The sequence below is a fragment of the Nuphar pumila genome, chromosome 9 (assembly GCF_984573655.1).
Source record: "Nuphar pumila chromosome 9, dmNupPumi1.hap1.1, whole genome shotgun sequence".
Taxonomy (NCBI): domain Eukaryota; kingdom Viridiplantae; phylum Streptophyta; class Magnoliopsida; order Nymphaeales; family Nymphaeaceae; genus Nuphar; species Nuphar pumila.
Window position 1 is genome coordinate 117,077,521 of NC_143257.1, and position 12,457 is coordinate 117,089,977.

Here is a 12,457-nt window from a genome sequence, read left to right on the forward strand (position 1 = left end):
TCGACCTTCTTAACATGTAAGAGAGTTCTCTCAAAGTATTGAATATAATGAAACCTCACTCTCTTTACCAGTCTTCATCTTCCATTGCCCTTTGCTCTCTTGTAGCCTTCTTGAGTTCTAATATGGTATCAGGATTGTAGCAAGAAAGAGATGGTGAGAAGGTGAATCTGAAGGAGGGAGCTTCATTCTTGCTGGCTTAGAGTTGCCTTGAAACTCATGCTGATGACATCATCATTGACTGCATCTTTGGTAAGGGTTTGATGATTTGAGTTAGGGCTTTGATTAAGCTCTATTTTAGAAGTTTTTTTATTCAAAAATCGTGTCTATCGGTAGAGATTTGGATTCATTATCCATTTTTCTATGATTTTCTAAAAAGGCCGGTAGTTTGGGTACATATTTTGGTTTTCTGCTCATTGTGACCAAATCAGAGGGTATTGGTCACTGCATATTGATGCATCTGGGTCATTTTTGTGAGGGAAAATGACTAGAGATGGTATTTTGACCTAACATATATAGTGAAGTTTTCTCGAATTTCTTGAGGGTGAGTATAAGATGCCACCTACTATAATATTGTGTATTTTAATACTTAGTTAAATTCATAGACTGTTGAAAATTTGGCTAAATATTATAAAAATATAGGTAGAACCCTCGATGTTAGGGTGTGATATTTAAGTTTGGGCTTGGCTCGGGTCTCATCAATAATACCTAAACGAGTCAATTAAAAGGTGACAAAAAGTTTTATTTTTGACCTTTAAATCCAACTAAAATTTGAGTGAAATTCAAGTTAAATTCTAGTGGATTTCAGAGGCAAAATTTGATTTTTATATCGTTAGATGTGCTTCAAAATTCTGAGTATAATGGTATTTTACTTTTTCGAATTCGGGCTATAGTTGGCCAAAAAATTGTATTTTTTCTAAAAAAGACCACCTCGACGGGTCAGGTTTGGATTTGGATTGGATCGGATCCAATACCTATAATCCAAATTAATATGGATCTGGACTCAGTTCAAGACCCATATTAATAAGGAATTGATCTAGCTTAGGATTCAAATGAATTTTAGATATGGATTCCGATAATGGATCTGGGTTCAGATCTAAAATCGAGATCAAATTAAAATATAACTTTAAATTCAATATATAGGTTTAAATTGAAGTTATTTAAAGTAAAAAAAAATTCCTAGTGGGATAAGGTACTCTATGAAAGCTTTTGGATATTTAATTAGTAATAAATAATAAATAATTAATTAATTTATAATTAATTATGAATTTCAAAAGTTGCTAATGGTGGGACTCTAGAGGAGTTCACACTTGCCAAAAGACAAGAATAAATAAAAAGGAGTAACAAAAAAAATGGGAACAAAAGAAAGGTTTGAAAAAATGTCAAAGATTAAAATTTTATGAGAATAGGAAAGTGTGTTGGAGATGGACTCCTATATGAGAAGTCCAATCTCCAACACACAATAGAAGGTGCTGAAAAAATAAGGGGGTATTCTTTCTATTTAAACCAAAAGAAAGGAAAGAAAGTGAAAGAAAGAGGAAAAGAGAGAGAAAGAGGAAGAAGAAGGAAAAGGGAAGAGGGAGAAGAAGAAAAGAAGGAGGATGCTCCACCTTCTCCGGGCATCCGTCTATTTTTTCGTTCTTTCAAAATCTTTTTTTTCAGTCTTTTTAATCTTCAAGAAAAGGTATGAGTGTTTTCTCTTGTTTCAGATGAGAAAAAGGGCCTAAATAAGCTTTAGGCAATATTTGTAGATAATTATAGATTCTATTTTGGTTTTTCACCTTCCGATCCATGGAAATCGATGAATGCATGCTTAGAATATGTGCTTTTGGTTCCTATACTAATATACATGCATATATCTATGTGTTCCTTTTTATGTATATATATATACATATATGAAAACTATGTATATATGTATATATTTGGGGTCGATCTAGACAGATATGTTCCATGGAATGAGTGAACAGATTTGACCATCGTAACGATGGGCAGATCTGGACCCTTATCCTTTCTGTCCGATTTGGACAGATCTGTCTACTGTACTAGTGGACAGATATGGACAAACTTAAAGTATTTTTTTTTCAGCAATAAATAAGATACCGAATATATATATATATATATATATATATATATATATATATATATATATATATATATATAAGCGAGTCTCCAACCGACTCAGTCCGCTGGACTGAACTGGGATAGCTCAGTCCCAGCTGACTGATTCGGCTTGGCTGGGTACCTGTCAATTTTTTTTTTGAATGAGTTAGAAATAGATTGCAATATGTTTATAAACTATGTTTGTTCTAATGACATGATGAACTGGGTTATCTTGGATGAAGGACCTTAATTTCAATCATGAAAATGTTAACTTTTCTTTAAAAATTACTTGTTATTAAGGATTATGGTGAAAAATGAAGTATGCCTATCTTGTCACCCGAACAACAATTTTTATGTAACCAAGTTGGCAATAGGTTATCACTTGTCACCCAAATAGGAAGACTAGGTTTCAGAGTGTTTATGAAACCAGGCTTTCAAAGAGGCTTTCAGAAAGCTAGGCTTCATTAAACAAAGTTTTCTCAATTTATCATCCAAAATTGGATCTTAGGCTGAAGTAAAAGAAAAACTATTATTAGGTAAAATATTTTTTTAATTGTGTTGGGCCAAGCCGATCCACTGTTGGCTAGGCAGTTGGCCAGATTATGCCCAGTCGATTGGATCAGCTGGGCAGGGTTTAATCCCCAGCCGACTAGGTCGGCTGGGCTGAGTCAGGTCAGCTTGAGTAAAAAAAAAGATTTATTTATATTTTTAACAGGCCCAGTCGAGCCCTTGGTTTGACTGGGCATGTGTTTGTAAACCTTGAACCCAACCGACTGGGTGAGGTTCAGTAGGATACAGACCCAACACAAACTAAAAAAAAAATAATAATAAATGCATTTAGTTATTAGAAAAAAATATCTATATATAAAAATTTTATGAGCCTCAGCCGACTCAGTCTGCTGGACTGAACTGGGACTATTCAGTCCTAGCTGACTGGCTCGGCAGGGTCCCCATAAGAAAAAAAATTGGGCAATGCACATACTCAAGATTTCGGCTTGTACATGCTTACGTTTTCGGCCTGTGCACACTCTGATTTTTCGGTCTGTGCATGACCGAATTATTGGCTTGACATAGGGTAGATTTTTAGTTTGTCATATAGTTGATGCATGGCCTGTTATATAACAAAAATCTCAACATGTCTTATAGCTGATTTTCAGCCTATTACATGACATATTAATGGACTGGTTAAATGCATAATCATGTAACTGTTTATGAATCTCGTTGTTTATGTTCAGATTTATGTATAGTTGAGGTTCAGATTTGAGTATGATAAATATTCATATTTTTCACATTAAATGCATTGATTTGAACGTAAAAAAAATTCAGTTTGATGTACTTATTTCCAGAATTTGCCTATAATGAAGGATTAGGTTGTACACAAGTTAAAAATTGGGTTTCACATGCTTATGATTGATTTATTATGCATGACCGATAATTCTAATGCAGTGTTACTCACGTGTGCATGTAGTGGGCCTATGCAAATCCTAAAAATTTATGTTATTCTGTATATGCATATTTGCATGATGCTTACATAACGAGCATAAGAGGATTCATGTAAAGAAATATATATTTTGCAAGATCATGTGAACACATGCACGTGAAAATTGTTATTCATGTGCATTTTTGTCTTGCATATGTGAATGTGCATTTGAAAATATGATAAATGAATGCATAAGTAAAATGCACATGATAATTTTTGCATTTAGATATATTGGTAGTTAAAAGTGGATCATCGTAGGTCGTGTGACCCTCCATGTTTAGCTTTTTCTTATACATCATAAAAATCAACTTAATGTTTATTGAACTAATTGCATTGTTCTATGTTGCCATGGGTTGTGGTTCCGTGATGAGTTTCACATGTTGACTTGTGAAACACATGTTGTGGTGTTTTGTATGTTGAATTACAAAATAAAGAATTAAAATAAATTATTTTTTTAATAAAAAGAAGAGAACAATATAATTTACGTTTTTCCTGAATGTCCCTTCTTTAGTGTGGAAATCTTGTACTGCAGTTATGGAAAACCGTAAGGATATTAAAACTTCGTGTGTGTTTGTGCCTCTAAACCCAACTAAGTGGTTCACCTCCTGACCACGGTTTTAGAGAGATTTCATAACTTTTGCCTAGGGGTGGTGTGTAGACATAACTTTTGTTATTGGTGTACCAAGAAACTAACACCATCAGTGGATGTTGATTTTTTTAGTGTTGCGACATTAGATGTTGATTTCTAATGCTCCGATGAATGATATTAATTTTTGATATCGATCGATGGATAAATATGAAATCAAATAATAAAATACAATTTGCGTGCTAAGCTACAACTGAGAACCTAACTTGACCTTGAGAAATGTTGTACTCGTTTTCAGTATTTGAGGCTTATGGTAATAAAAAGAAGAATGCGTGCATTTAATAGAGACATGCATATAAAAGAAAATCTGACAAAAGATAATAAGTTACTCATGCATGTGCGCAAATGCATTAACATCATGCATATTTACATATTCTCTTATTTATGATATATTAATGATTGCATGATAATAATTTTCTAATGCATGATAAATGTTTTTTATTGCTTAATAGTTGTTCCCTGATTAATTGAATAATGAATTTATTGTAATTGTCACTCTTTAAAATGTTGCATGAATCTTATTTGTGTTTTTTTTACTTATTTGATTCATTAGAGAGGCTCGTACACATGATCTATAATTCTGACACCCTTATTTTTATGTTCTTTATAACCTCTAAGACCTAGTGAGAGGACCTACTACTACAAGGAGCTACGGGAGTTACACGACTGCTTGACAGTTTTTTTAGTAATAGAGTGTCTTCACTTTTTTATTTATTTATATTCTTTTCATATTGTTCTCAGATTGGTTATGACTGTAACTGCCCCAAGTCTTTGAGAATAATTTTGCAAATATTTAAAAAAAAAGTTTTTCACTTTTTAACGGGTTTGAGTTGAAGTCGTTATTGTTGGATCTGAGGCAGCAAACGCAACTCTAGAAGAAGCAACAACAGTTTGAAGTTCCCGAGTTATAGAAGAGAGAAGAAAAGGGGAAGAGGATAATTGAATATCGACTTTGAGGTTTGCTTTGAAGGCCTCTCTCTTTACAAAGTTAGATTTCTCTGTGTGTATGTTTTAGGGGTCGAGTCCCTTGTACTTATAGCCTTCTGTTTCTCTCTCTCGGCTCAACAGTTAGTTGAGAGAATCACGGTGAGTCCGAGGATTTTGATAAAGATAAAATATACATTTTGAAATGCTTTGTAAAACTAACTCTGCTTATCCATGAGCAGGCCTACTCATGGATAAGCATAACATGCAACACATGACCACACACACCATCTCCCACTTGGACATAAGAATGCTCAGTTTTCTTCCACTAGCATGGGCTTCCTTGAACTGATTACAGATTTTTCCATTAAGGATTTCTTTCATAATCATACATATCTCAATCCCATACGAGCAACATGCTTGGTAAACAAGTCTTCTTAAATGCCTTTAGTTAAGGGATCAACTACCATATCCAATGTAGGAAGATAGTCCACAACTATTTCATTATTCTCAATCATATCGTGTATGTAGTGATATTTTACCATTATATGCTTGCTCTTGGAACTATCAGCTTCACTTTTCATTAAAGCAATGACAACTTGATTATCACAATATATCTGTACAAGTTCACATAATAGATTTATCTTTAAGTCTTTAATGAACCTATTGATCCATACTGCAAATGTCGCGGTTGCATTACACGCGATATACTCAGCCTCTTGAGTATGCTGAGCCACACAACCCTGTTTCTTACAAGACCAAGCAACAACAACTCCTCCAAATAGGAAGATATAGCCAAAAGTAGATTTGTTGTCATCTTTGTACCCTGCAAAGTCAACATCAGAGTATCCAATCAGATCAAGGTTGTCAGCTTGAAAGCTCAGTTGTAAGCCTTTAGAGCCTTTTAAGTATCAAAATATTCTTTTAACATTTTGCCAATGAGATCATCCTGGATTACTTTGATATCTGCTAACAAGACCTACAACAAAACTTATGTCAAGTCTTGTACATAGCATCACATATATTAGGCTTCCAACAGCCTGAGCATAAGGAATTTCAAAACTTTGTTGGCCCTCACTTGGGCAATCACTTTTACTTAAATTTACTCCTTTTACAACTAGAGTCCCAATGGGTTTGGAGTCATGCATTCTATATCCTTTTAGAATATAGTCAATGTACCTTTCTTGAATTAGAAAAATAGTCATTGAATCTCTGTTTCGGGTGATTTTAATTCTCAAGATATAAGAAGCTTCACCCATATCTTTCATTTCAAAGTTGGTGTATAACCATTTTTTTGTGTTGACTATCTTTTCATTATCATTATCAGTCAACATAATATCATTAACATATAATGATAAAATACAGAATAGACTCTCACTTTTCCACACATATACACAGTAATCTAATTGATTTGGTTCGTATCCGATCTTTGTTATGGCCATATGAAAAGCCAAATACCATTGTCTTGGTGATTGCTTTAACCCGTATAAGGATTTTTTCAACTTGTATACTTTATCATTATTTGTGACATAACCTTCTGGCTGAGTCATATATATAACTTCTTTTAAGTCACCATTTAGGAAGACAGTCTTTACATCCATCTGCCATATGTTCATATCATAATGAGCAACTATGGATAATATGATCCTGATGAATGTAAATTTAACAACTGGCGAATAGGTTTTCGTATAATCAATCCATTCCTTTTGAGAAAAACCTTTCACAACCAGTCTTGCTTTAAATATGTCTATAAATTCATTAGCTTTATATTTTTTCTTAAGAACCCATTTACAACCAACCGGTTTCCTTCCTTCAGGAAGATCAGTTAAATCCCAGACTTGGTTCTTTTCGATGGATTCAATTTCTTCATCCATAGCATTTTTTCCATTCTGATGCCTCTTTCGAATTAATTGCATCAACATATGAGAGATTATCGGTCATCTCATCAAGGTCTACAGAGTAACAGAGTTCCTCACACAAATACACATAGTAGTCATCCAAGTAGGATGGAAGAGCTTTAGACCTTTTATGACCACTTAGTCCTTGAGAGATAGAGGGTTCAAAATCAGTTGGTTCATTGCCTAACTGTTCCACAATTGGTTTATTACCTAACTGTTCATCCTGATCATCACAATCATCTAGCAAATCAAATGGATCCTCAATTGGACCATTGGATTCATTGTTGAGATTTTTCAGAAACTCAACATCTCTACCCTCAATCGGTCTCAGCCTTTGGTGATACAATCTGTAGCCTTTTGATCCTTTTAGATAATTAATAAAGATACATCTTGTTGATCTGTTATCCAATTTATCCATAGTTGGATCTAAGATTTTTACATGAGCTACAGATCCCCATCTCCTAAGATGATTTAAATCTGGTTTCATACCAGTCCATCTTTCATATAGAGTTATTGGGACAACCTTACAGGGCACACTATTTAAGGTATACATAACTGTATTTACAACTTTACCCCAAAAAACTTTGGGCAGTTATGCATCTGCCAACATGGATCTAACCATGTTCAAGAGGGTTCTATTACACATCTCAGCAACACCATTTTGTTGCAGTGTTCTTGGCACGGTTCTTTGCCTATTAATGCCAAGATCTTTGCAATAATTACAGAATTAGTTTGAGGTGTATTCACCACTTCTATCCGATCTTATAATTTTAATGTATCTACCAAATTGTCTTTCAACTTCATTCTTGTATTATTTGAATTTTTCAAGTGCTTCTGATTTGTTTCTGATGAGATATAAATATTCATATATTGAGAAATCATCAATAAATGTTATAAAATGTAACATGCCACTATGAGTTTGGACTCTAAAAGGTCCACAAATGTCTGTATGAATTATTTCTAACAATTCAGTGGCTCAAATAGAATTAGGTAGAAAGGATTTTCTTGCCATCTTTCCGAAAATACAAGATTAACACTTTTCAAAGTGAGATTCATTAAAGGTAGGGATTATCCCTTATTGTGCCAGATTTTTCATTTTCTTTAGGCTTATATGCCCAAGTCTTTTATGCCATGCATTCACATCAATAACTAAGGTACAATCAATATAAGAGAAAAAGTTTTCTTTATTGTCAGATAATTTGAACATTCTGTGTTCTTTATCAAAATTTCTCTCAAACAAGATTCTACCATGTTTCTCCATTGCGACCTTTCTAGGAACAAAACAGACCTCAAAACCTTTTTCAGTCGGGGCTGATACAGACACAAGGTTCCTTCTTATTGAAGAGATATAAAGAACATCTTTAAGTAAAACACTAGTTCCTCCCACATTGAGTCTGTAGGACCCAACTCCCAGAACATCACTATAAGAGTTATTGCCCATGTAAACCTTGTGCTCTCCTGATCCCAGCTCTTTGAGATCCACAACTCCATCAGTGGACTTGGCTATGTGGTGAGTAGCTCCAAAGTCCACCCACCATCCTGAGAGCTCTTCATTCGCAAAGTGACATTCATATATAACACAGATGACTTCATTTTCATCATTCTTCTTGTTTGAGTTGTATCTTCCATTACTCCAATTGCTCTTATTGTTGAGAAACTTTATCCTGCAATTCTTCTGTATGTGCTCCATCTTGCCACACTTGACCTGCGAACCTTTATTGCCTTGAGGTTTGAAACCTGCATTTTGCCCTTGATGGAACTTGCAATTATCCTTCTTCTTAAAGTTATTATGCTTAAAGGGTACTCGGCTATGAGACGGTGTGTCTTGAACCACCATCAATTCAGACTTCTTTTCTTTAGCCATGTGTTCTTGTTCTATGACTAATTGCAAGGACAACTCAGTCAAGTTTAAATTCTTTGAATTTAATCTTAATGCAGTTGTCACCATTTTTCATGAATGTGGGAGACAATTTAGTATGATGGACACCTACATTCTATCTGAAATTATATTTCCAACAATGGTTAGGTCTTTAGTTATGACCAACATCCTGTTTACATGGTCTACTACATTGCCACTCTCTTTCGTTCTATATGAGCTGTATTGTTCGAGTAGTAACTGGATGTGGTGTCATATTTTGTGGCTATTGCCTCCATCATTTCTTTGTCAGTCTTATAGTCTTCAAAGACCCTAATCAAATCATCATCCATATAGGTGAGCATGATTGTTCTCGCCATCAGGTCATCTTTTTGAAAATTTCCAAATTTAGTTATATCGTCTTGAGTTGCTTCGTCATTCAATTTATCCATAGACATACTAAGGATATATTTCAGTCTTTCTAGGGTTAAAGCCAAGGGGATCCGCCTTTTCCAAATAGGAAAGTTGGTCCCATTTAGCTTGTCAGTTTTTGCTAGTTCGGAGGCATAGGCACGGCTAGTCATTTTATACTAAAATATTTTTATTTTATATATATTATTTATTTATTTATGACAAGTCAACATAAATAGACAAAAAAGAAGAAGATTGCGTCAGTCTATACTGAGAACAAGCCTCTAATTGTAAATAGACCTATTTTTGAGTTTTAAATGGAATTTCAAAAAAGTCAAGTATTTTAAATTAAAAGGAATAGAGTTATTTAAAAATTAAAATAGTTTTGGGTACTGAAAAGGAAATACTATTATTTTTGACAAATTTTCAGAAATTTCAAAGTCGCAAATTTGTTTTTGCAAAAAAAAAAAAATTAAAAAAGATACGCGAGTTAAAAATAAAACTCGTTTAACCCTGTTTTTGAAATATGCAGAAATTTCAGGGGCAGCGAGGTCTTTTTACTCGTCAGGCTATATAAACCCTAACCCTTTTGAAACAACATATTATTTTTTTGGGTTTTTCTCTCTCCTCTTCGGCGAAGCTCCAGAGCGGTCAAAGGCAACCGGGGTGTTTTTTGGTCATTCTCCGGTGGCGATGACCCGACTCTCTGGTTGGGTTTTCTCCTCTCGTTGCATGATCTCTTTGTGTGCAAACCCACGGCCGTTCCACTGGTGGAGCTTCTAGAAATGACTAAAAATTGATTTTTCGGCCGTTCACCGACGACGATGGCTCAACCCAGTGTTTGGGTTTTCTTCTCTTGATGCAGGCTTCTTCTGCGAGCAAACCCGAGGCCAAACAGTGGCCCAAAATCAATTTTCTCGGTAATTTAGGGTTTTTCCCTTTTCTGACTTTTTATTTTAAGATTATGTGTTCTGGTGAATTTTTTCTAGATAGGGAGAACCAGAAAAACGTCAGAGGTCTTCTGTCCCTGCTCGTTCGGTGCTGCCAGAAAAAATGGCAGCCGATCGATTTTATCCAGCGACAAAAAAAAACTATCTGATTTTTTTTTTCTTTCTCGGTTTGTCTTTCTGTTTTTCTCTTTTTTTTCTTTTGGTTTGCATAGACGGACAGGAAAAATATCGCCTCTTTCGTGAAGAAGCCGAGTCTCTTTTTGCCCTTTTAGGTTTTCAGAGACAGACAGGGAGAAGAAACACTTCTTTCATGAAGAAGTTGAGCCTCTGTTTGCCCTTTTGGGTTTTCAGAAATAGACAGGGAGAAGAGACGCTTCTTTCGTGAAGAAGCTGAGCCTTTGTTTGTTCTTTTGGGTTTTTAGAGACAGAAAAAAAAACGTAGAGCAGACTTACCTGTTTAACGATTTTCCTTTTCCCGCAGGTTGAAGGCAACATAGCTTGGGGAGCGTCTTCGAACCACGACTCTTATACCACTGTTGGATCTGGGACAGCGGAAGCAACTCCAGAAGAAGCAACAATTTAAAGTTCCCGAGTTACAGAAGAGAGAAGAAAAGAGGAAGAGGAGAATTGAATATTGACTTTGAGGTTTGCTTCGAAGGCCTCTCTCTTTACCGGGTTAGATTTCTTAGTGTATATGTTTTAGGGGCCGAGTCCCTTGTATTTATAGCCTTCGGTTTCTCTCTCAGCTCAACAATCAGTTGAGAAAATCACGGTGAGTCCGAGGATTTTGATAAAGATAAAATATGAATTTTGAAATGCTTTGTAAAACTCACTCATGAGCAAAGGGCCACAAGCACCAACAGTTACACCTACATTCTTGGATATCAATAGTTTTCTTGGCTGTTGCGATATAACAGTTGTATTGTTGTGAGGAACTCATATTGGGTTGTGCGAATCTGGTTACGGCAATATATGTGTATGCTGTCCTTGGTGTTTGCTTGCATAGTGATGAATCTTTGAAGTAATTGGCATATCAGTTTGTTTTCAGTTTTGTGCATCAATCTTGGCAGCAGATCAGTGATAGTGTACGACCGGTCCCAATCTCCCTGTATATGTATATTGACCCAGAACATGACAATCAACAAAATTTAACAGTGAAGGATCAAGAAGGAAGAGTGTGCAATGTTCTGTTCCATTGAACCAAAGAACCACGATCTCACTATTGCATTATTTATCTTTCATTCGTTCATTAATTTATCGTACTCCAGCACTCCCAGCTTCGGCTTCTCACGTGTCCCATCCAAGTAGCCTCGTAGACTTCGACCTTCTATCATGGCCATCACGAACTCTGCCCAATATGTGTGATTTTGTCAATCAAGCTTTACTATATTCGTGAAATATCAGAACAAATCTGAGACAAACGAAAAGGAAAAACACTGCCAAAATGTGTTTCAGGTTCTATGAAGACGTGCACAAAGCTAAGAACCATTAGACGATGTTGTCCGACTAGGACTCTAATCTAGCACTAATATTTTCAAGAGCAACTTTAATTTTTTCTCATCTCTCCCATTCATTGCAGATGATATTATCCCTGTATTCCAGGATATTGAGTCTCGAACAGCCATTTCATCAAACAAACAGCATTAAAGACCAATCAATAAAACATCGCACCGGTTTTAACAATCAACCCATGAATCAGATCACCAAATTTGATCCCCTGCATCAGTTGACGTGCACTAACAACCATCCATAAACGAAACATCCGGTGGATGCACATCCACCCTCCGTAGCAATTCACATAACAATACGGATGCATCCACTGAAAACCCAAGCTTATCAAACCCCAAAATCATCGTTTTCCATGTCACTACGTTTGTTCGAGGAATTTTATCAAGCAATTTCAGGACATCATGTAGACAACCATCTTTCGGTAACACATCCGGCAATGTGATGCCGACGTAAACTTCGTCAGAAAGGCCAGTCTTTACCATCAACCCATAGAACACAAGGCCACACACACGCGCACAGAGAGAGAGAGAGAGAGAGAGCAAAACTGGCCGTAAGAAAAGTCCGGAGACCTTTTGTGGCCAGAAAAGAAAAAGGGGCAGAGAGAGACGTACCATCATGACGAATTCATCGATTGAGCCCAAGAAATTGAATCCGGGAGAACCCCAACAAAATTCCATTCTTACCAAA

At 35.5% G+C, this 12,457-nt stretch overlaps 1 long non-coding RNA gene across 1 annotated transcript; it reads left to right on the top strand.

The window, feature by feature from the left end:
- The first annotated feature begins 9,951 nt into the window (after nt 1–9,951).
- LOC149829010 (uncharacterized) lies at nt 9,952–11,264 on the top strand. The gene is made up of 2 exons (XR_016434100.1): nt 9,952–10,231; nt 10,743–11,264. It is a non-coding gene; the product is annotated as an uncharacterized LOC149829010 (long non-coding RNA).
- Nucleotides 11,265–12,457: the final 1,193 nt, after the last annotated feature.